Source organism: Sapajus apella, unplaced genomic scaffold (assembly GCF_009761245.1).
Source record: "Sapajus apella isolate SASKATOON/1434 unplaced genomic scaffold, GSC_monkey_1.0 scaffold67, whole genome shotgun sequence".
Lineage (NCBI taxonomy): Eukaryota > Metazoa > Chordata > Mammalia > Primates > Cebidae > Sapajus > Sapajus apella.
Window position 1 is genome coordinate 4298478 of NW_022437007.1, and position 21724 is coordinate 4320201.

At 33.0% G+C, this 21724-nt stretch overlaps 1 long non-coding RNA gene across 1 annotated transcript in view; it reads right to left on the reverse strand.

Moving 5' to 3' along the window:
• Positions 1–441: 441 nt before the first annotated feature.
• The window catches only part of LOC116530554, a 22613-nt gene continuing 1330 nt past the window's right edge, over positions 442–21724 (reverse strand). Inside the window, exons 2-3 of the long non-coding RNA XR_004260058.1 lie at positions 8530–8535; positions 442–455 (exon numbers count right to left, since the gene is read on the reverse strand). This is a non-coding gene — a long non-coding RNA (uncharacterized LOC116530554). The remainder of the gene's footprint in view (positions 456–8529; positions 8536–21724) is intronic.

A 21724-nucleotide genomic window follows, 5' to 3' on the forward strand; every position in this document is an offset into this window, starting at 1 on the left:
GGAAGAAATAATACTAACATTACTCACATGCTTTCAGGAATTACAGAAGAAAGAGTACTTGTCAACTTATTTTCTGAATTTCATGCAATTCTCTTTCCAAAGCTGACAGTGTTCCCCCATGAAAACTGCAGCTTTAGACTTAATATTAAAAAAATACAATTCTGTATTTTTTAAATAGTATATTCCGTAATTCTTCTTAAATAATTAATTACTTCTTTATACAGATATAAGGATACAACAAGGAATATGATAGCAACTATTAGTTGATTGTTTACTATATCATTAATTTTTAATTGCTTGTTTATAACAACCTTTCTATATTTATATTTTCTAAAATTTTGAATGTAGTTACTTTCTAGTAACCATATTTGAAATTTCATAATCTTCCATGTTTAAGCACCTACTAGACAATTTTTATTACAATGATTTTTTTTCAAGTGATTTCTTATCAATGTCTGCTTGATTCTCAATTTGTACTATTTCTTTGACCTCAAATACTGGCCTCAGTGGAATACAACTTCTTTGATTCCCTAGCATTATTTTACTGTCTTTGTTACAAGTTCAAGAGTGTTCGCTTAGCCATGGAAGCTCAGTTCATCCTTGCTAGTGGGTCACATTCTACGTGGTTTCCAGAATGGGGCTCAGCTTTGTTTTCACATCTTTTCCAAACAAACCAGAGACTTGGTCCTAAACTTCAGTCATTGCATGCTACTGTCCGCTACTTGTTGTTTTCAATTCTTGCTGCATGTCTGAAAACATCATCAAAAACTTTTGTGAACTACAGGGCTTCGGCAAAAATTTTTCTTCATTATTACATATTGGCCTCTCTTGTCCAGAGCATTCCTGATGTTTTGGTCTGGGAACTTCAGCTTTAACTTCAAAAGGAGTATAGATCTAGTTACATATTCTTGGGATCTTCCCATTTCACTATAATTGAACCCTTTAAAATTGAAGTCTTGAAGTACAACTTCAATAATGATGTGAAGAGTTATTCTGAAAATTTGACAAAATGAAAGGCGGTTGATTATAAGTGATAACCATGTTAGATTTGAGAACAGTTAGGGACGCTCAAAAATAGCTATCCCAGAGTGATTATAATCATCTTGGACTTGCTTCCTTCATATAATATTCATATTTTATTTCTTTCATTTTGACTTACGTATTCTTATTTCCATGAGTTCAGTGATTCATTTTTCACCACTATCCAGGTCTCTATTTGCATAGGAAATTTATTGATTACACTTTAGTCCCTGGGGTTTACAAATGCAATGTGGAGTCTTAAAATTAAATATGCTTTTTTATTATGTACAAATCCATATTTCCAGTTTTAATATTTTAATATAGCAATTTTTAAAATTTTAATATAACCAGTTAAACAAAGAAAGCTATCTATACTAAAAATAATAAGATTAAGGACTTAAAGCTCCAGCTTTTTATTACCATGTTTTACAGCTCTCAACCACATCAGCAACTGCTTTTAAATTATTTCTTTGAACCCTACTATCTCTTCAAATTCAACACACACAAAACTCATGTTTCATATTTACTATATTTCCATTTCACGATATGAACACTTTCTAAACATTTCTAATTCTCTGTGTAACAATGACATATTCTGGTAAGAATATTTGTAAAACTATCTTTTGTTTTGTTAGGCAATAAGTTTTATATATATATATATTTTTAAGAGATGAAATAAATATTAAAATTGATGAACAAAAAACAGATTTAAAGAGTAAAGCATGTATCTGTCATTTGTTTTTTCCTTTAATCGTCATTCAAGAATATATTTGAAGTGCCTGTGCAGTCCTAGATACACAGCGTGAGAATACAGCAATAATCAGAATAGATAATTACTTGGCCTAGTATGGACAGAGATAGTCAATATACAAAAATGTAAATGTATAACATGTCAGCAGCCTGCAATAAAGACCCTGGATTAACCCTTAGTGTAACAAAATGACAACTGTTTATTTCAGTAAAGGAGCATTCATTTTAAGTCATAAAGATTTAATCTTAGCTTTTGGCCTGTGTAAGAAAAAATAAGAAAATGGAACAATTTAAACTAGCACTTTTAGAATTATGTAACTTAAATATCAATAACAAGCTAAAATAGTCTAGATTGAGGCTACAATAGTATCTGTCAGTTCCTTGCTTTTACTACAAGATGAGATTTCGAAAAGTGCACAGATGTACACTCTACAGGACTGTCTATTGGAACATTGCCAAAATTGCAGGAAAATAGCAAATGAAAATTTTAGCCATTGATTGTATTTTTACTCTGTGACTTCACAGTGTCTGAACAATTCAAATCAACATTTAACTGTCTTTTACAAAGGGTTGTGAAATCTGAGTATTATTTTGTTTTCATTTATTTTGTTATAAGAAAAGCTGAACAAAGGAAAACAAAAATCAGATCATTCCGTATCTACCTTGCCAAGAATATGTGTGGTCAGGTGACTGTATGATAAATATAGATGTTTTATAAAAGTACACTGCTCGTGCAACCTTTTACATTAGTTAGCAGAGACAGTTAGCTTTTGCCATTTTTTCTTAAATTTCTCCATTTTGGAACATATCTTTAATGCATTTTTGCATAAATAGTAATTAAGTATATACTTTTTTTTTCAAAAAGTATTGTCTTTCAAACTAAAACAAATCTTTCATCTTCTTAAAGAAAAATAATATGAAAAATATAAATAGACAGATTGTATTTTTTTATGTTCCTCATGAAACATAAAGGCAAGGATAAACAAAACAAAACAGAAGTCTTTGAGTCCAGGCTCACCCAAGGTGCTATGAACCTGGATGTGTGAAACAAAGTTGGTAAGAGACAACTTGCCCTCGAGGGTGTTGGTACTAGGTGGTGGGCCTTTGGGAGGTGATTAGGTCATTAGAGCTCTCCTACCTCATGGATGTGCAAATATTTTTCCCTTCTGCCATGTGAGGATGCAACAGAAGGTGCCATCTTTGAAGCAGAGAAAGCCTCCTTTGCCAGACACTGAATTTGCCAGCACCTTGATCTTGGACTTCCCAGCCTCCAGAACATGAAAAATAATTTGTCGTTCTTTCTTTTTATTATTATTATTATACTTAGGTTCTGGGATACATGTGCAGAACGTGCGGGTTTGTTACATAGGCATACACGTGCCATGGTGGTTTGCTGCACTCATCAACCCATCATCTACGTTAGGTAATTCTCCTAATGCTATCCATCCCCTAGACCTCCACCCCATAACAGGCCCTGGTGTGTGATGTTCCTCTCCCTGTATCCATGTTTTCTCATTGTTCAACTCCCACTTACGAGTGAGAACAGGAGGTGTTTGGTTTTCTGTTCCTGTGTTAGTTTGCTGAGAATTATGCTTTCCAGCTTCAACCATGTCCCAGCAAAGGACATATTAACAACGTATTAACCAGTCTGAGGTATTTTGTTATAGCAGCCAAATGGACTAAGACTCAAGGTAAACGTGTTATAAACATGCCTTTACCTCCTTTATTACATCTAGTAACTGGTGGAATAACTTATCTCTAGTCTATCAACCTAATCTTTAGTTCTTACGTGGAAATAAAATATTGTAAAGTATTTACTATTTCAAATGAAGAGGCATATTTGCATTTTAAGAAATGTCATATTTATTATTTTATAAGTTTGAAAGTCAAATATCCTGAAATTCATTTGTGTTATTCTGTAATTATTTGTATTATTTTAGTTCTAACTCTGTAACTACTTTGTTAGCTCAGAATCATAAAGTTTACAAATTAGAATAAACCTGTGTTCGTACATTGCCTGATGAATTCAGAAGTCTTTTAAAAATGTACACTCTTATTATGTATAACTATGCTTATTGCATTTGAGCTTTTTTGAACTCTTGAATGAAAGCTTCCGTCAAAATAGATCATATTTATCCAAAATGCAGAGATTTGACTTTAAAATAATATTTATAGCAAAGAGGAGTCCCTAGATGAATCGAGAGAGAGATATGATAAGGTATAAATGACAGGAAAGCATGAATATTTTTATGGCATAATTTTCAAAAGACAGGAAAGTCAAAGAAATGATTAGAATACTGAAAATGGAGTGACAAGATTTTTCTAAATGACAGTAAACAGGCAAGTCAAAAAATAAGCCAGAATATTCTCTTTCGGAATGGAGTCGAAAAATTGTATTTTATGAGGAGTGGTATATTAAAAACATAAGTGAATAGACAAAGTGGTGACAAATGATATTTATATGATTATTTAAAAATAATATTGCATGATATAAGAACAAATTCTGAGGTTTTTAAAATAATGCAAATACTATATTTACATTTTTAAAAGTTAAAGACAAAGAGAAGTAACTTTTAAGACAACTAGTTTTCATCGAATAGGTAATTTTTTTAAATATATAACGAAAAACTTCCATGTATGGACAAATACATATATTTACATATATTTTCTTATTTTAGTGAGATTCATGTAACATATAATTAGCCATTGTAAAGTGTACAATTCTGTGCCATTCAATTCAGTCACAATAGTTTGCAACTACCACCTTTCTCTAGTTTAAAAACATTTTCAACCCAGAAAAATCATTCTGTACTATGAAGTAATTACTCCAAATTCCAACCTCCCTCATTCTATGGCAAACATTAATCTTTTTTTCTTTTCTATGGATTTGCTTATTATGAGTATACCATATGAATTAAATCATATGATACTTACTTTTTACCCCTTAGCTTCAGAATAAACAAATGGTCATTTAAACCAAAGTGGGATCAGAAAATTTAAAGAAAATATTGAGTAAGTCTCCAGGCAATAATAACCAGAGTAAATTTTTGGTGCCGTCAATTTCATTGTGTAATTAACTCATTTTTATTTTTGAATGATCAGTGTGATTTCCTAACAATCAGTAAATTTGTCGCAAACTGAATTTAAATAAACTATGTAGGAATCATAAAGCGTGAAAGCGTATGACGACAGACCAGGGCCAGTTTGGCAATTTCTCAACATGTTTATGCAGAATTTTGGAATAATATATTGAAAGTACCTGTTAAACTATTTAAAAATTATAATAATACAAGAAATTAAGGTTGTTTGGGGTTAACTGATGTTATTTTGCACATAAACATCAATTTTCCTCTCACAGAACCACAAAAGGAGTATCTGTTGTGAACAAATCTTAAGACACAAATATTTCTGTACAAATTATCAAATGCAAAACCAAAAAAAATTCCTATCTTATTTTAAGCTGAGACCAGCTCTGAGCATTTACTTATGAAATAAGAACAAACAACCTTAGAGTTCTGATCACAAATCCCTGAAATTACAGTGGTTTATCTGTGTTCTTTCTATAAGGTTTCTAGTATTTCAATGCACAGCTGGCTTGCAAATAATTTTCCAAGCTGCTACTCTGTATTGAGTTTTTAAAGGGACAACAAGACTTTCTTATCATGTTGAGCATTAAATCTCAGAGTTACATTAGTATTACCACATAAAAATGGGTGTAGAATTTAAAAATTGATTTCATACACTGATTAATTATAATAGCATTCCTGTCAAATCTGAACCTCATGAAAATATAGGTATACTAAAATGTCCTTTTGTATATCTATAAAAAAATAAAAGATATAAAATGTCCTTTGTATATCCATAAAACAAAAGCTGAATGAATGAATGCATAAATGGGTGAATGTGTCAAGTAGGAATCTCAGAGGCCACCTTAAGTTTTCCAGTTTAGAAGATACAAAGCTATTATTATTGCTGCGGCTACATGCCCACATACATGACAATATCTTTTTAAAGAAAATATATTTTTTCTAAAACAATGGACTTGTTTGACTAGCAAGCTCTTATTTTTCAACATATTTAAATTTGCATTTAATCTTTAATAAATTTTTTCATTCTCCTCAATAGATAATGAATATCCCATCCTTTGGGCTTCATTTTATCCATCCAAACTGTCTCCATTCACAGATCTGTTAATACTATATTCTATTTATGATTGAAATCTGTGTCTTTGAATATAATCCTCCCGTGCTCTTGACTACACAAAGAGAGGCACAGGCATGATATTTGCTGCTTTCACCCCAGGGATTTGCCCAGCAAGTGGCACATAACTGGTACTCTTTATGTGTCTGTCATATTGATCACAATATGTGATGAATGAATAGATGGGCATAGTAGAGACAATGTTATGTTGTGAAGTTCTGCATGCTTGATAAGAGTTTCTAGCATTAAAACAATTTCTAGTGTTTTACAAGAACTTTCATCTTTTTTATGTCACTGACACATCTTTGTGTCATTATTCTGAATTCCTAGAAAAGTTTACTGGTGATCTTCCTTCTATTATCTTTTTGAGAAAACCGAGGGGATTTTCTGGTCATGCCTCCAATGGCCAAACACTTTCAGATGTGAAGTCTTTGGGGTATGCTGTATCACCTATCCAGACCCCCATCACTGGGCTGTGCACCTATCCCCTAGATGTTGTGCAGGTTGGCTACTAGAGCATATGGATATTCCTTTTCTAAAGACTCACTATGGGGTTGGGATAACCTACCCTGAGTAGTTATCTACCCTAGTCCTCATTTAAGCGTTCAATACTCAATGACTGACTGACAGGAGTTAAAGTACCTACTTTGTCTCAAAGTGTGAAGACCCTGTGCTGACACCTCCTTGTGGGACCAGAGTGATATTACCCTCCAGACAAGACAAATCTTTACTTGGCTTTGTTACCCTGTACTGCTCTGTCATGTCTTTTAGCCCAGACATCTTTCCCTTACTAGATCACTTTCACAATACTCCCCAAGACACTACTCCTAAGGAATCTGATGTGAGACCATTGAAATCTCAAATAGTTCTAGGATCAAACTCAAACAATGAGATTGCTCTGGAAGTGGGTCATTCTCCAGCTAGATTGTCATCGGTAGTGGGTAGAATATGGCTAGTCTTATGATTTGTAGAAGTACAGTTTTCATCTGTGGTGACCTGGAATGGCATGGAAGTATAAAGAGATACTCTTTAAAAGGACTTGTGCATTATCTCTTGTGTTGGAGGAGTATAGAAGGAAGAGCAACTGTAAGGATTGTGGAATTGTGTCCCTTTTAATGACTTTTGATAAGTGACACTGATGCATTTAAGAGATAAAATGTCAGACTCAGATGAGTAAGTCAGCAAATTAAAGCAAAGTGTAAGTGCCACAACTCTTCTGGGTCAGCATTTAAGGACATTCATTTCCTGCAGCTGGAGAGTCAACTGAACTGAAAGCTACATATATAATGTAATTGTTAAGAATGGCAGAATTTCCAAAAGGGTTGAAATCACAGGCTAAGAAATGTTCTTATGTCAAAGTCAGGGCCATTATAGGGGAATAGTGGGAGGCTAACATTCGTGATGGAGGCATGTATAGAACTTTTTAAAAGGAAATTAAATCCCCAGAATCTCTTGGATTCTCCAAGCCTGTTGAACTGGCTCTTTCCTTTTTGCTGAAAGATGGAGACATTTTTTTTTTCTTTTTTAATTTGAAGATCATAAGGATAACTCAAATAAAGCTGGTGGCTTATAACAATGAGAATCTTCCTTAGGATCTGCTCCCATATCCTCTCCTAGTCGTCAGATCTGGAATGGTGGGGTTGGGGAGCCAAATCTCAGCATCACCTTCCTTGGGAAGCGCTGGGAATGCTAACATGAGAAGATCCTCAGGCAATGTATCCGCAGGACCCAGCTCAAATATTTCAGGAATGTTTGCCTTGGGGAGATCCTAAAGGCTTGAGTTGTTATAAAATTGCTTTTGCTTTGGAGCGCTGTCTTGTAACACAAGATTTAACTCCTTAGCAAGGGTCCAGGGAGATGAGTGTTTGGAATCTTAGTAATAGCAAAGGTTCACATTGCATGAAAGCCAGCACTGTGGTGGCTGACTGCCATGAGAAGGGAAAAAGCTAAAAGAAGTGGGCATGCTAGCATTTAACTATTAATATTCAATTTTTGTTAGTATATCAAAATGCAAATTAAAATGGCAATGGCTTTAATAAACGAACTGCTTCTAAATAGATGGAGATTTGTGAATATACCTATTAAATTGTAGTACTTATTCAACATAATTAATTAACTTTTATACTATTGTATTGTTTGTTAATAAAATGACCATGAAAACATTGTTTTGCCCGTGGAAATCAGAGCTATAACTAGCTAAGTATAAATAATGTCACTAGATAGCTATGTTTATGAATAATTGGTTGAAGTGTCCGTTTTTTAGTGATCACCCATTATTACTTGTTACCTTAAGTACAAAGGACTGTTGTCTTTTTATTTAAAGTTTTACCAGAAATGTTATCTATTTCTCCTTACATAATTATTATTCATGAATTAGAAACCTTCTAATTTCTAATTGAAATAAGTATTAAAGAATTAGAAAATAGAAGTGTTTGCTTTTTGTTTGGTTTTCCTTATCATCAATTTTGCAAATTAGTCAGTGTGAGGTTAAAAGAATAAGATTAGGTAATGGAGAATGAAAGGCAAATAGAACTAACTTTATTTGACCCTTCTTATGACAAATACCTTCAGATTTGCATTTTTAAAATTTTATTACATATGTATTAATATATTACACATATACATACATATATAGATGCACACGTTAGTAGCAAAATCAATATTCAGCCATTTTCTTCCAGTTAATATCTAACAGGTAAGTTAGAATGACCATGTTTCAGTGAAAATGTATGCAAGCCTAATGCTACCCTTTATATTATATATATAAATACATAAAACCATTGATTTTTATATAAAACAGTTTATTTTTGCCAAGAAATATGTATTGTAATCAGATGACACTTCCTGAAAGGAAAATCTAATTGATCTCAACAGTATTTACCATAAAGTATATTTATCATTCAAAAAGTTTTGACTGGGCCAGGTGGCTCATACCTGTAAGCCCAGCACTTTGGGAGGGTGAGGCGGGTGGATCACCTGAGGTCAGGAGTTCCAGACTAGCCTGGAGAGCATGGTGAAACACTGCCTCTATTAAAAATACAAAAAAAAAAAAAATAGCTGGTGTGGTGGTGGGCACCTGTAATCTCAGCTACTTGGGAGGCTGAGGCAGAGAATTGCTTGAACCTGTGAGGCAGAGGTTGCAGTGAGCTGAGATCACACCACTGTACTCCAGTCTGGGCAACAGAGTGAGACTCTGTCTCAAAAAAATTTTTTTCTAATAATTTCAGAAACTATTTTCTGAACTAGAATAATACAGGCTAAGGTTGTAAGTAATTGTTTTAGTTCTACTTTTATTTTTCTTGTATGCTCAATTAGCTTATCTGAAAAAAATCAGTGTTCTTCAGTGAAATTTTAATGAGACAAATGTTGACGGTCTTTTCCAAAGAGACCAATAATTTCCATGGGATAGTGTTTGAAAATCTAACCTCTTTAAGATTGAGGATAAATATTTGCAAATACAGGATTAAAAAAAAAGACTGTGATGGTGAAATCTCTTCAAAGACCTTTAGTAATGCTGAGTTAGTAGTAAAAATCTTTGAGAAGCACAGTTTTCTAGCATATTCAATGCACTCACAGTCTGAGAGGCCAGTAGATGTCTAGTAATCATCTATATAATGACATTAAACTGTTATTTTGATTTCATGATTATTTTTCTTGCCACCCATGTCGCACAGCAGGCTGTTTTAATATTTAAACTGAATACCTTTCCTTTGTGTCCACCTGGATCAGAGGTTGACAAACCATAACATGTGGGCCAGATCAAACCCACCACCTGTTTTCGTAGATGGTTGCTTTGGAAAATAACCACACTCATTCATTTATCACTGCCTATGGCCGCTTTCATGCTGCAATGACAGAGCTGAGTAGTTTCATCAGAAGCCATATGTCCTGCAAAGCCCAAAATATGTATTACTTTTTCTATCACAGAGGAAGTTTCTTAACCCATGTATGATAGTTAATAAACATAATGTTGAAGATAAATAATAAACATATAACTAAAATTAAAGATCTTACCTTTCAATGCTTCTCGCAGTTCCATGAAAAGCAGCAAAAACTTTACACTGGCTTATTGACTTATTTTAAAGTATTTTGTTATTTTAAAAGTGAGAAACTTTTTAAAAAATGGATTATGACTTTTTTCCCTGTGGGTTAATAAATTGGTTGTAATATTTTATTGTTTTTTACTCAAATTATAAGGCAGTCCACTAAACATTTAGTACAAGACAAAAATAATCATTAGTCTTATAAAAATATATAGAAGTCATCCTATTCATCTCACTTGAAAGTTTATGAGAAAGATTAAATATCACAGTTAAGTAATGAATAATATTGAAATAACTAATTTGACAAACATTACCTTGTTGACAGCCTGCTTTTTATACAGGAATTAATTCATTTGGGAAGTTTAAAGTGGACATGGGAAGACCTGGACAGAAAAATAGTTAACACTTACGAAGACAGAGTTTTCAGTGTGTATTTAACATTATGTTGTGCTATTTATAGTAATACTTGTTACTTAATGCTATAAACTTGCAAAACAAAATGTCTTCTCTCATTTCTACAAGCAATACTGAGTTAGAAAAAAAAAAAGAGAAATATATTTTTTCACCCTATTCTCTATCTAATTTGCATTATTTTCATCTATACAGTAAATTCATTTAGTTCTTTAGTTAATATATGTGCTAAAGAATAATTTTCTTATGCATAATTTGAAATGACATCCAGAATCAAACAATTTAATTCATTATTATTAATGAAAGCTCCTCATGCCCAAAGATGAGTTTTTTTAGCCACATCATTTAAAATTGCTGTGTTTCTACTGAGACATAGATTAGCTTTTAAAATATATTGCATAAAAATATCATTTAAAGCATATGAAAATGTAATAAGTAGAGAACAATGCCTATATCATAAACTCTGAGAAATAAGAAAGAGCTCAGAGGCCAGTGGAGGAGAATAATGTCATGCTTCCTTTCCCCTTCAACTCATTTTAATAAACTAATGTTAATAGAGACCTGCTAAAACCAGGTATAGCATTAAGTGTTAGAGATGAGGTGGTTGATCTATCATAGTTCACGGGTATCAAGGAGCTTTCACTGTATTTTAAACATGAGAAATTGCCTTACGTTGTAACATCTGTTATACTATAAAAGGCCTATAATTAATATTAGATTCTTGAATACATGATGGTTGAGGGCTTGATAATGCCACAAAAATTATTGACAGCATTCAATATCCCTTTAATGTAATGTAATTCTAACAATATACCAGGGAGTGTGATAGTCAGTAGAGTTAAAATGGTTAGCAAAATAGATACAAGTTCTTTTTTCATGGAAATTAGAGTTTATTAAAGAAAATAAAATCAACCAAATATCACGTAAAATACCTATAATCTGTGAAAATTGTGTAATCCTGATTTCATTTATACCCTTGCAACAGTTTTAAATTTACAGAAGCTAAATTCCCTAAAATTATTTGAATTCAGGACTATATCTGGGTTTATTCTTTAGTACATAATGAACCACGAAAGCTTTCCTTTCTCCAAGGTTCACATTAAATATATGGAATTAAAGAGATGAAAATTAATCTAACATTTTTACAAAAAGCATTAGTGAATAGAGTAGAATTGATTCAATATTCACCAAGATATGGAAAATGGTTATACGGTTGTATATAATGCTGATTTTTCACGTGCCACTCATTTTTTCTTACCTTCATGCAAACACCTTACACCTTATGATTCTTAAAACACACGATAAATTTTGCACTTCATGACCATCCATAAATCACCTACATGTTTTTTTCTGAAACAGTCAAAAGATTTGCCTTTTATGTCTTTTCTTCCTTTTTCCATCATAAAAAAAAAAATTGATTTCTGTATTTCCAGGTACAAAAATTCTAATTTATTAGCTGGACTGGTAACAACAATCTAATCTCAAGAAGTATTTCTCTAGAGAATTTCCCTCTCAAAAAGGAATTCTAATGTCAGATAACAGAGTTAATAAAGTTTCCAATCCTGTAATACTGTAGGACCCTTTTCTTTCTGTTAAATATGTAATAAGGACAACTTACTACTTATGAAAGAAATATTTAGTTGTTTTCTGAAGTATGGTTAGATTTCAATCAGATACTGCATACTTATTTAAATTTATTTTGACATATACAACTCTTAAGAAGACTTGATATTTATTATACAAATCGTCATTATCAGGAAAGAAAAAACATGTAAGTGTAACTTCTTATCTTGAATTGAAGAAGTCCCAGCCCTCTGGTTTTTCTGATGTACTGACCACACCTAGGGTGTAAGTTTCATTTAAGGTATCAAACAACTTGCCAGAAACAGGATTCTGGGATTTCTACAAGCACCATGCAAACAGAAATCCTTCTAACCCAATGGCCATCCAAACTGAATGATTATTCCTCAGGTTGCATCTTCTGGGAGGCCTAATCCTTATGTAGGTTTTCCGGAACACTTACAGTCAAGAGAGTTATTAGTACTTAGGTAATATTTATGTGAATCTCCTAAGCCAAAATAAATACTGTGCATTATAGTTGCATATATCATGCTGTTAGCCCACAGAATTTAATATATACTTAGATAATAACAGTTTAGCTTCTGTTTAACACACACTGAAATCCGATCATTCTCTGAAAACCTTATTTCCTGTTCCATGCTGATTTTTCACGTGCCACTCACTTTTTCTTACAGCAATTGCTAAAATCTGACTTTGTAGAGACATGACATAGGCATTGGCACTGAGAGCTTAAGTTATAGCTGTGAAAAAGAAAAAAAGGTAGCCAAAAGAATTTCAGTCCTAATTGCACTTGCGTTATACATGGTATAGGGTGGACAGAAAATAATTTTTAAAAGTAAATTTTATTTTAGAAAGAGGTAGTTGTCTTTAAGAAGAATAAAGGACAAGAGAGGATGAGTTAAGTATATAGTACGATTTTGAATTGAGCAGTCGAGAAAAGCTTTTGAGAATAAGATATTTGGCAAATACTTGAAGATGAAAGATTGAATTGTTTCATGAAAGATTTTCTGGAGACAAAACACGCCCCCCTCACATTCGTATGTTAAAACCTAATACCCAATGTGGTGGTACTTGGAGATGAGCTTTTGGAGAGGTGATTAGATCATGATGGCAGAGCCTTATAAATGGGTTTTATGGTCGTAGAAAAGAGAGCTTCTGAGAGCTGTCTTGCCCCCTTTTACCTTGTGAGAACTAAACAGGAAGACAGCCATCTATGAATAAACAAGTGGGCTCTTACCAGACACTAAATCTACTGGGACCTTGAAATTCCCGATCTCCAGGACTATGAGACATAAATTTCTGTTTTTTCAAAAGCCACTCAGTGTATGACATTTTTCTATAAAAGCCTGAGTGTCCTATACATGGAGGAAAATAAAAGCAAAGATTATAAAGCAGGTAAAATCTGCCTGGTGAGCAAAAGAAACATCAAGACAGCCAGTATGACTGGTGGTAAGTGAGCCAAGTGCACACAGAAGAAATTGATTGGGACAAATAAGAAATGAGAGCTCAGGGTAAGGACTTTGATTTCTACTCTGACTGCGAAGTGGCCATTAAAGTGTTTTGAGCAGAGAAATAAGATTATGTAACTTACAGTTTACCTGGATCGCTTAGCTTTGTTGAGAGTAGAATTTTTATGGGGAAGCAGAAACAATAATTAAAATTCTATTGAAACCTAGGCTAGAGTTGGTAACACCTTGAATCACGATAATAGTTGTGCAGATGGAGAGGAGTTTTCTTATTCTGAATATATTTTGAATTGCAGCCAATATGACTTGTTGATGAATTTAGATTTAGCATGTAAGAGAAAGAAGGGACTAAAAATGAGTCCAAGTGTTTCCATGTGAACTACTTAAGGGATTTAGGGTCATTCTTAGGATAAATCATGATTAAAGAAAATAAGCTTCGTGTCAGATATATTAAAATAGAAATGGTTATAAAATACATAAATGTACTCTAAGTGCATTCACAGATATCTTTCCTCTCACTTAATAAAGTATATCATGGCCAGGTGCTATGGTTCACACCTCTATTCCCAGCACTTTGGGAAGCCGAGGCGGGTGTATCGCCTGACATCAGGAGTTCGAGACCAGCCTGACCAACATGGAGAAACCTCATCTCTACTAAAAATACAAAATATTAGCCAGGTGTGGTGGTGGACGCCTGTAATACCAGCTACTCAGGAGTCTGAGGAAGGAAAATCGCTTGAACCCAGGAGGTGGAGGTTGAGGTGAGCTGAGATTGTGCCATTACACTCCAACCTAAGCAAGGAGAGCAAAACTCTGCCTCAAAAATAAAATAAAATAAAATAGTATATCACATCAGCAATCCTTCCTTCTACTAAGTCATTGTCTTCAGCATAAAAACATCTATAGACAATCTCAAATGAGTTCACTATCTCCAACCTCTCTCCCCACATTGATTTATAAACTCATTCTAATCCCACTTTTATACCAATTAATTATTTTTTTTCTTAAAGACATTTACTTTTACATTGCCAAACCAAATTATTCATTCTAGGCCTTTGTCTTATTTACCCTGTCAGCAGCTATTGACAGATTAATTACTTTCTCTTCTATGAAATGTTTCCCCCACATAATTTTCTTTGTCTTTTCTCCATCCCACTGGAGGATGATTCTCAATTATTATTATTACATCATATCATAATAATATAATGATATTTTATTATTTTGTCAATTTTATTTAACTCTCTTACTCTAAATGTTGGAGTCTTGTTTCCCTTTCTCTGCTATTTCCACATGTTATGTGGTGATGAAGTAGTGAAAGGCAGAATAAAATTGGAATCAGTAGAGATTACTTAGGAAAAAACTAGACTGTTCCGGTTGGCGTTCTATGCAGAAAGCACAAGAAAGACCAAACCATGTGGCTGGAGAATGTAACAACTGAAATTAAAATTATGCAGGTATTTTTATCATTGCTAATAAAAAGCTAGAAATTTCATGTAAAAGGGAAGACAAGTTTTTATCAGAATTAGCAAAATATATACTAAAATTAACCCATATTAAGAAAATAACAGTGCTGTTAAGAGTGATAGCAATCCAAGAGATAAAATCTTATGAAAGATGAAGGAAATTTTCCTTGTGGATAGTGGGTAACAGCAATTGAAAAAATCTGATAGCAGTATACAGTTTTCATTCTAAATTAAAAGTGAGAGTGTTTAGAGACAGGAGAATGAGAATAAATTTCAACTGGTAGTGAGAACCCAGGCAGTAGCTCTCAAATGTAGCTACACAGGGGGATTGAATACGAATGCCTAACTTCTATCTGTGTGATTCTGATGAAATTACTCTGGGGTGCAGCCTGGGCATTATTGTTTTTAAGGTACCCCAGGTAGTGGTTATGTAAAATCTAGAGTATTTATCTCCCCTAAATTCCAATGGCAATGTGAGAGTGAGAAGGAAAAAATCTCTACCACATAAGACTTACAGGGAAGAAAGCAGCTCCAGAGAAAGACAGGTTTTGTGGAAAGATATCAAAGTTAAGAGAGGTTGCCTGGTTACATTTTTTTTCTGATAACAAATCATGGGTTTCTAAGGACTAAAAGGGAAGATTTTAGAAGTAGATAAAAGGAGAAGGGACTGAAAAGAGATTATGCTGAGCTGTATAGTAACCAAATTGGAGCAAATAAAAGGAGTTTAACTCTTCTTGGGTGAAGGAAGAAGCAGGTATAAAACATGTAATAAAATTACATTGGTTGGTCTTCAACATGAATAGTGATAAAAGGCTGTAAATTCTGGGGAAGAATTTTGGATGATCATTCCGGTCTCTTCTTAACAACGATAGATGGAGACAAATTCTACATGTCGTTGTCTTACTCTGAGGCTCACATGTGACCCCTTCTCCAAGGGAAACTGTCTTCCTTCAAAGGCCAGACATCTGAGAAAAATAGATTTTTTAAAACCCTGGGGGCAGTAGAACAAGTGCCTTTAATTTAATAAATTTTCAGGAAATTTGTTTAAGAATGTCTGTTCTTTCTGCTACTTTTCTTTTTTTTTTTTTTTTTGGAGATGGAGTCTTGCTCTGTCACCCAAACTGGAGTGCAGTGGCATGATCTTGGCTCACTGCAACCTCCGCCTCCTGAATTCAAGCTATTATCCTGCCTCAGCCTCCTAAGTAGCTGGGATTAAAGGTATCCACCGCCACGCCCAGCTAGTTTTTGTATTTTTGATAGAGACAAGGTTTCACCATGTTGATCAGGCTGGTCTCGATCTCGTGACCTCAGATGATCTGCCCGCCTTGGCCTCCCAAAGAATGTCTGTCCAATGACATCATTACTGCATTCATCTGGAAGTTCTAGACGATGAATGCAAATAGGAAGATACACAAATAAATTTTAGGAAACGGTCATTATTTTACTTGTGAGTGATAACATTATTGTAATAAGTAATACATACTCTATAGATACAAAATAGGTTAAACCATAAGGTAAAGACTACCACAATATCAAAAGCTCAAAATTCCAAACTGCATCCACTCATGCTCAGCAGATAAAATAGAATTGTACTTGGTATAAAAGACAACACGATTTCATAAGCTATTTGAACAGGATGACAGCAAAAAAATTAAATAAATAAAAATAAAAAAAAATAAAAAAGGAAGAGGCAAAATAAAAGAGAGAAAACAAAACTATAGGTGAAAAGACGACCTTACAATCAACTGTTAACCTGGAGCAAAACAAATAAAATGTTCGATTTGAGATCAGCAGATTCCTTAAAAATCCAATAAAGATCTTTAAAGGTTTTTCCTGAAAAGTGGGGTGTCTTTAGCAAAGGAAAGGAGAGAGAAATACAAGAAAGTCGCTGGAAAAGAAAAGTAGAGCAAGAGAGAGAGTGCAAGAATGGAGCAACAGAAGAAATCATTGCTAAATAGATATGAGGAAGGCAAACATTTCTCTATCTTTGAATAACATAGTAGAAATAATTATTTTTTTCATAGAAATATATAACTTTATAGTATTACCATAGAGTACTTTAGTATAGTATTACTGTATTAGGAAACCAAATTTATTGCATAGTGTCACATAATCACAAAATGTTCCTTTTTAATACTCATTAAAATCATTTCTTACAAATATTTTCTAACAGGTAAAATATTTGCATTTAGAAGAAATACATTTTTAGCATTTTGTGATAGTTTCAACAGTTTGCTACTGTAAATTATTTTAGTCTACATAATATATTCACATTTCAAAATACTTTTTTTTCCTTTTTGTCTTTCTGTCACTTTTTTCTTTTTCTGCTTTATTTAAAATTGATTTGTAACTAATATTTTGTTTTCTAGTATCAACTGAAAAGTTTGGTTATTCTAATTTTGAACATCACTCAAAAATGTTTATTTTACTCATAATTATGGTGATTGACTTTTGGGGCAGTTTATATCATCTTGTTTGAAAAACATGTCATATTGTTTATTTATGTTATCTTAGTAGTCAGAATTATTATCTGAAAAGCCTCTATCTCGTTAATGGAATATGCGTACTACTTAATGGAAAAAACGATACCCTGTCATTTGTCATCAATCCTTAGACGGGGAGGTTGGGTTTTATTTGATCTTGTTAGCACATTTGTTCTTGTTGTTCATTTTTATTTGTATTTTTTTTTAAACAGCCTACCTTAATTGAATTTGATTGACAAAAATATTTTGCTGTTATTTTTATTTTCAAAACCATAACAGGGACTACATGATTTAGAAATTTAAATTGCTGTAATCAAAGAAATAAACTGTTATAAATTGGGAAATAATAAAGTTTGAAAACAAGTAACAATTTGGAATAATATTGTAAAGCATATGCAGGCAAAAGATTTAGATGCTTAAAATAATTTTCAATAATGGTGAGACATGTAATAATTAAAGACTACCAAGTCTTGGTTAATTTTGATCATGAATCAATTTTATTTCAAATTTGCGAAAATTGAAGAGACATTATGTAAAAGCTAACTGAAAAAGCTCCCCTTTTGGCAGGTGTTTGTCTTGAAAGTAAAAAGTGTTACATATCAATTTTTAGGCTGCATTAAGAACAAAACACATCTGCTTAAAGGTCATTAGATTCCTTGCAATACTGGTTAAAGGTCTTTAAAGGATCTTAGTAAAATGCACTTTCTTTGAATGAATTTCCAAGAAGGTCTAGCACGCTCATTAGAGTCCATCAGGAAATTGCTCAAGCATCATTTCAAGAATGCTAATGTTGTTCCCAGAGGATCAGCTAACCGCATTAGACCACAAAGTTATATCCCATTTTTGAAGCCTCTCTTTTCATTTTCTTTTTAAAATAACTTTTGCTCTGTATGTTTAAGATATACAACATGGTATTATAAAACACATACGTATATATATAGTAAAAACTTTACCCTACTCAAGCAAATTAACATGTCCATCATCTCACATAGTTACCAATTATTTTGGTTTTGGTTTTGAGTCAAGAGCAGCTAAACCTACTCATTTAGCATAGATCTCAAATACAGTACAGTTTTATTCCCTCCAGTCCCTATGTTGTACCATTAGATCTCTAGACTTGTTCATCCTACATATCTGTTACTTTGTATCCTATGCCCCACATCTCATTTCCTTCTACGCATCTCTTCTTTCCTGGTTACCACTGTTTGGTTTTCTATCTCTGGACAGATGCTCCTCAGCTTATGATGGAGTTATGCCTTAATAAAGCCATCATGAATTGAAAAAATACTAAATTGAAAGTACATTTAATACTGTCAACCTCCCAAACATCGGGGTTCAGTTTAGCCTACTTTACATATGCTCAGAATGCTTATTTTAGTCTACAGCTGGACAAAGTCATCCTTCATAAAGGCTATTTTATAATAAAGTGTTGGATATCTCATGTAATTTATTGAATACTGTACACAGTAGAATACAGTACCTGATGTTTAGCCTCATGATCACAGGGCAAACTGGTAGTTGTGACTCACTGCTACTGGCCAGCGTTACTTCACTGCCCAGCCACAGCCCAGAGAGTCTTATTGTACTGTATACTGTTAGCCCAGAAAATATCAAAATACAAAATTTAAAATGAAATTTCTACTAAATATCTATCACATTTGCACCAATATAAAGTAAAAATATTGTGAGTCAAACCATCATAATCCAGAAACCGTCTGTATATTTGACATTTTTTGTTTTGTATTCCTCCTATAAGAGAGATCATGCAATATTTCTCCTTTTGTGTCTGTCTTATTTCACTTAGCAGAATGTCCTCCAGGGTCATCCATGTTGTGACAAATGACAAGATTTCATTCTTTCTCAGGGCTGAATAATATCCCATTGTATACATGTACCAAGGTTTCTTCATCCATTAATCCATCGACTGCCACTTAGGTTGTTTTCATATCTTGGCTATTGTGAATAATTTTGAAATAAAGATAGGAGTGTAGATATCTTTAGGAGATGGTAATTTTATTTCCTTTGGCTATAAGCTCAGGAGAGGGATTGCCAGGTCATATGGTAAATCTAGTTTCTTTAGAAACCTTCATACTGTTTCCACGATGATTACATCAATTTGCATTCCCATCAATAGTGTACAAGAGTTCCCTTTCTCCACATCCTCTTATCAACATTTATCTTTTGACTTTTGGATAATAATTATTCTGGTGAGTATGAAATGGTATCGTTAGTGGAATTGATTTGTATATGCCTAATGATTAATAATGTTGAGCACCTTTTTATGTATCTGGAGTTCCTCTTTTAATACAGATAAGTTTGTTTTTGTAAAGAAAGGTATTTATGCATTTTGTGCTGGTGTCATGAACTGAACTTGAGTCAATCTATATTAACATTCCTGTATTTGTGCAAATTAAACTTATGTACCTATGCAACAATCCTACAAATTCTTCACATGTACCTCAAAACCTAAAATGCAATAAAATATATTTAAAAAAAGAACACACATTAAACCAAATTTGTTCATGAACTGATATTATTCTTTAAGCTTCTTGCTTTATTAGTGCAGATTATCCAGGCAAATTCACATCACTGTGAAAATGACTTCATTTCAGGAAAATTTGTATTTAAACTCGGGCTTTTCCAACATATATATTGCTATATTTGTCATTTAAAAATATGAATAGATTCTATAGCATAGACAAAATTTCTTAATATAACACTTTTTTTGTTGATGTTCAAAATAAATATTAAGGGTCATATGTAAATGTTAAACATACCAAAGACAGAAAAGTAACTTTATCTTCTGAAGATATTTTATAAAACTTCAGAAATGAATTTTGGACTCCTTCAGTTGTCTCAGTATATATATATATGTGTATATATATATATATGTGTATATATATATATATGTGTATATATATATATATGTGTATATATATATACACACACACACACACACATCAGCATATATTCATATATCAGCATATATATATGGTAGTGTTTACATTATGATTTAATTTACATTATGACATATACACATATATACTGAGACAATTGAAGATGGTATATATATATACACATTTTAAGAACAAAACACTTGCAAATTTGAGGGAGAGGGCTTATATACACATTTTCTTTCATACATAGAACAGGGACTTTAAAATACTTAATTAAATAAGGTTCATCTTTGACTATTATGCTTCAATGATCTTCAGTTTTACCCATATGATTTTATATGATTAGACCCTGGTGAAAAGGAGAGTTGATTTATATTGACCTTTGTGAGTAGTTATATCTCCATAAAAACAAAATAACTATAAAATATCTGGCAACCATTCTGAGTAGTTTTGCAAACAAGGTCACCTATACATAGACATAAATAGAGGTATAAATAATATTTTCATTAGAATCAGTATAAACTCTAACAATGACACTATCTGCAAATTTGGTTTGATTTTTCACAAATCTGTTGCTGTTAGCATGTTAAAAACTTAACTCAAGACTTTAAGCAAATGACAATGGTGGTTTTTCTAAGCCTAACCCATTATAAAAGCAGAGTTGAGGCCGGGCATGGTGGCTCATGCCTGTAATTCCAGCACTTTGGGAGGCCGAGGTGGGTGGATCACAAGTCAGGAGTTCAAGATCAGCCTGGGCAACACCTGAAACCCCATCTCTACTAAAATACAAAAAGTTAGCTGGGTGTGGTGTGGGCACCTGTAATCCCAGCTACTGAGGAGGCTGAGGCAGAGGAATCACTTGAACCCAAGAGGTAGAGGCTGCAGTGAGCCAAGGTTGCACCACTGCACTTTAGCCTGGGTGACAGATGGAGGTTCTGCCAAAAAAAACAAAAAAAAAGTGCAATAAGAAAATAAAATACGAAAACCTATACTTCCTGATGTTTCTTCTAGAATGTCTGGTCTGTGACTTCGAATGTAGAGCAGCAACATTCAGGCTAGTGTTAAAGAAGAGCAAAAACATCAGATGATGACAAGACTGAATGGTTCAGTCAATATATTTTGTAAATAACAATATAAAAATGAAAAAGCATAGACACCTTTATTGGGAATGTAGTGCATAAGATGAGGACTTGCTGTAACTCTTTTGTAGACACTTAGAAGGCTTTATGGATAGTGCATGCATAGAGGGTCCTAAAATCCACTTGTAAAGTCAAATAAATGCACAGATATTAGAAAACTTAGCTTCTCTTTTTAATTCAAATAACATTTATAATGTGCTACCAGTCTTTCCTATTCTGTTATATATCCCTTTTATGGAAACAAACTAATATATATATATATATATATATT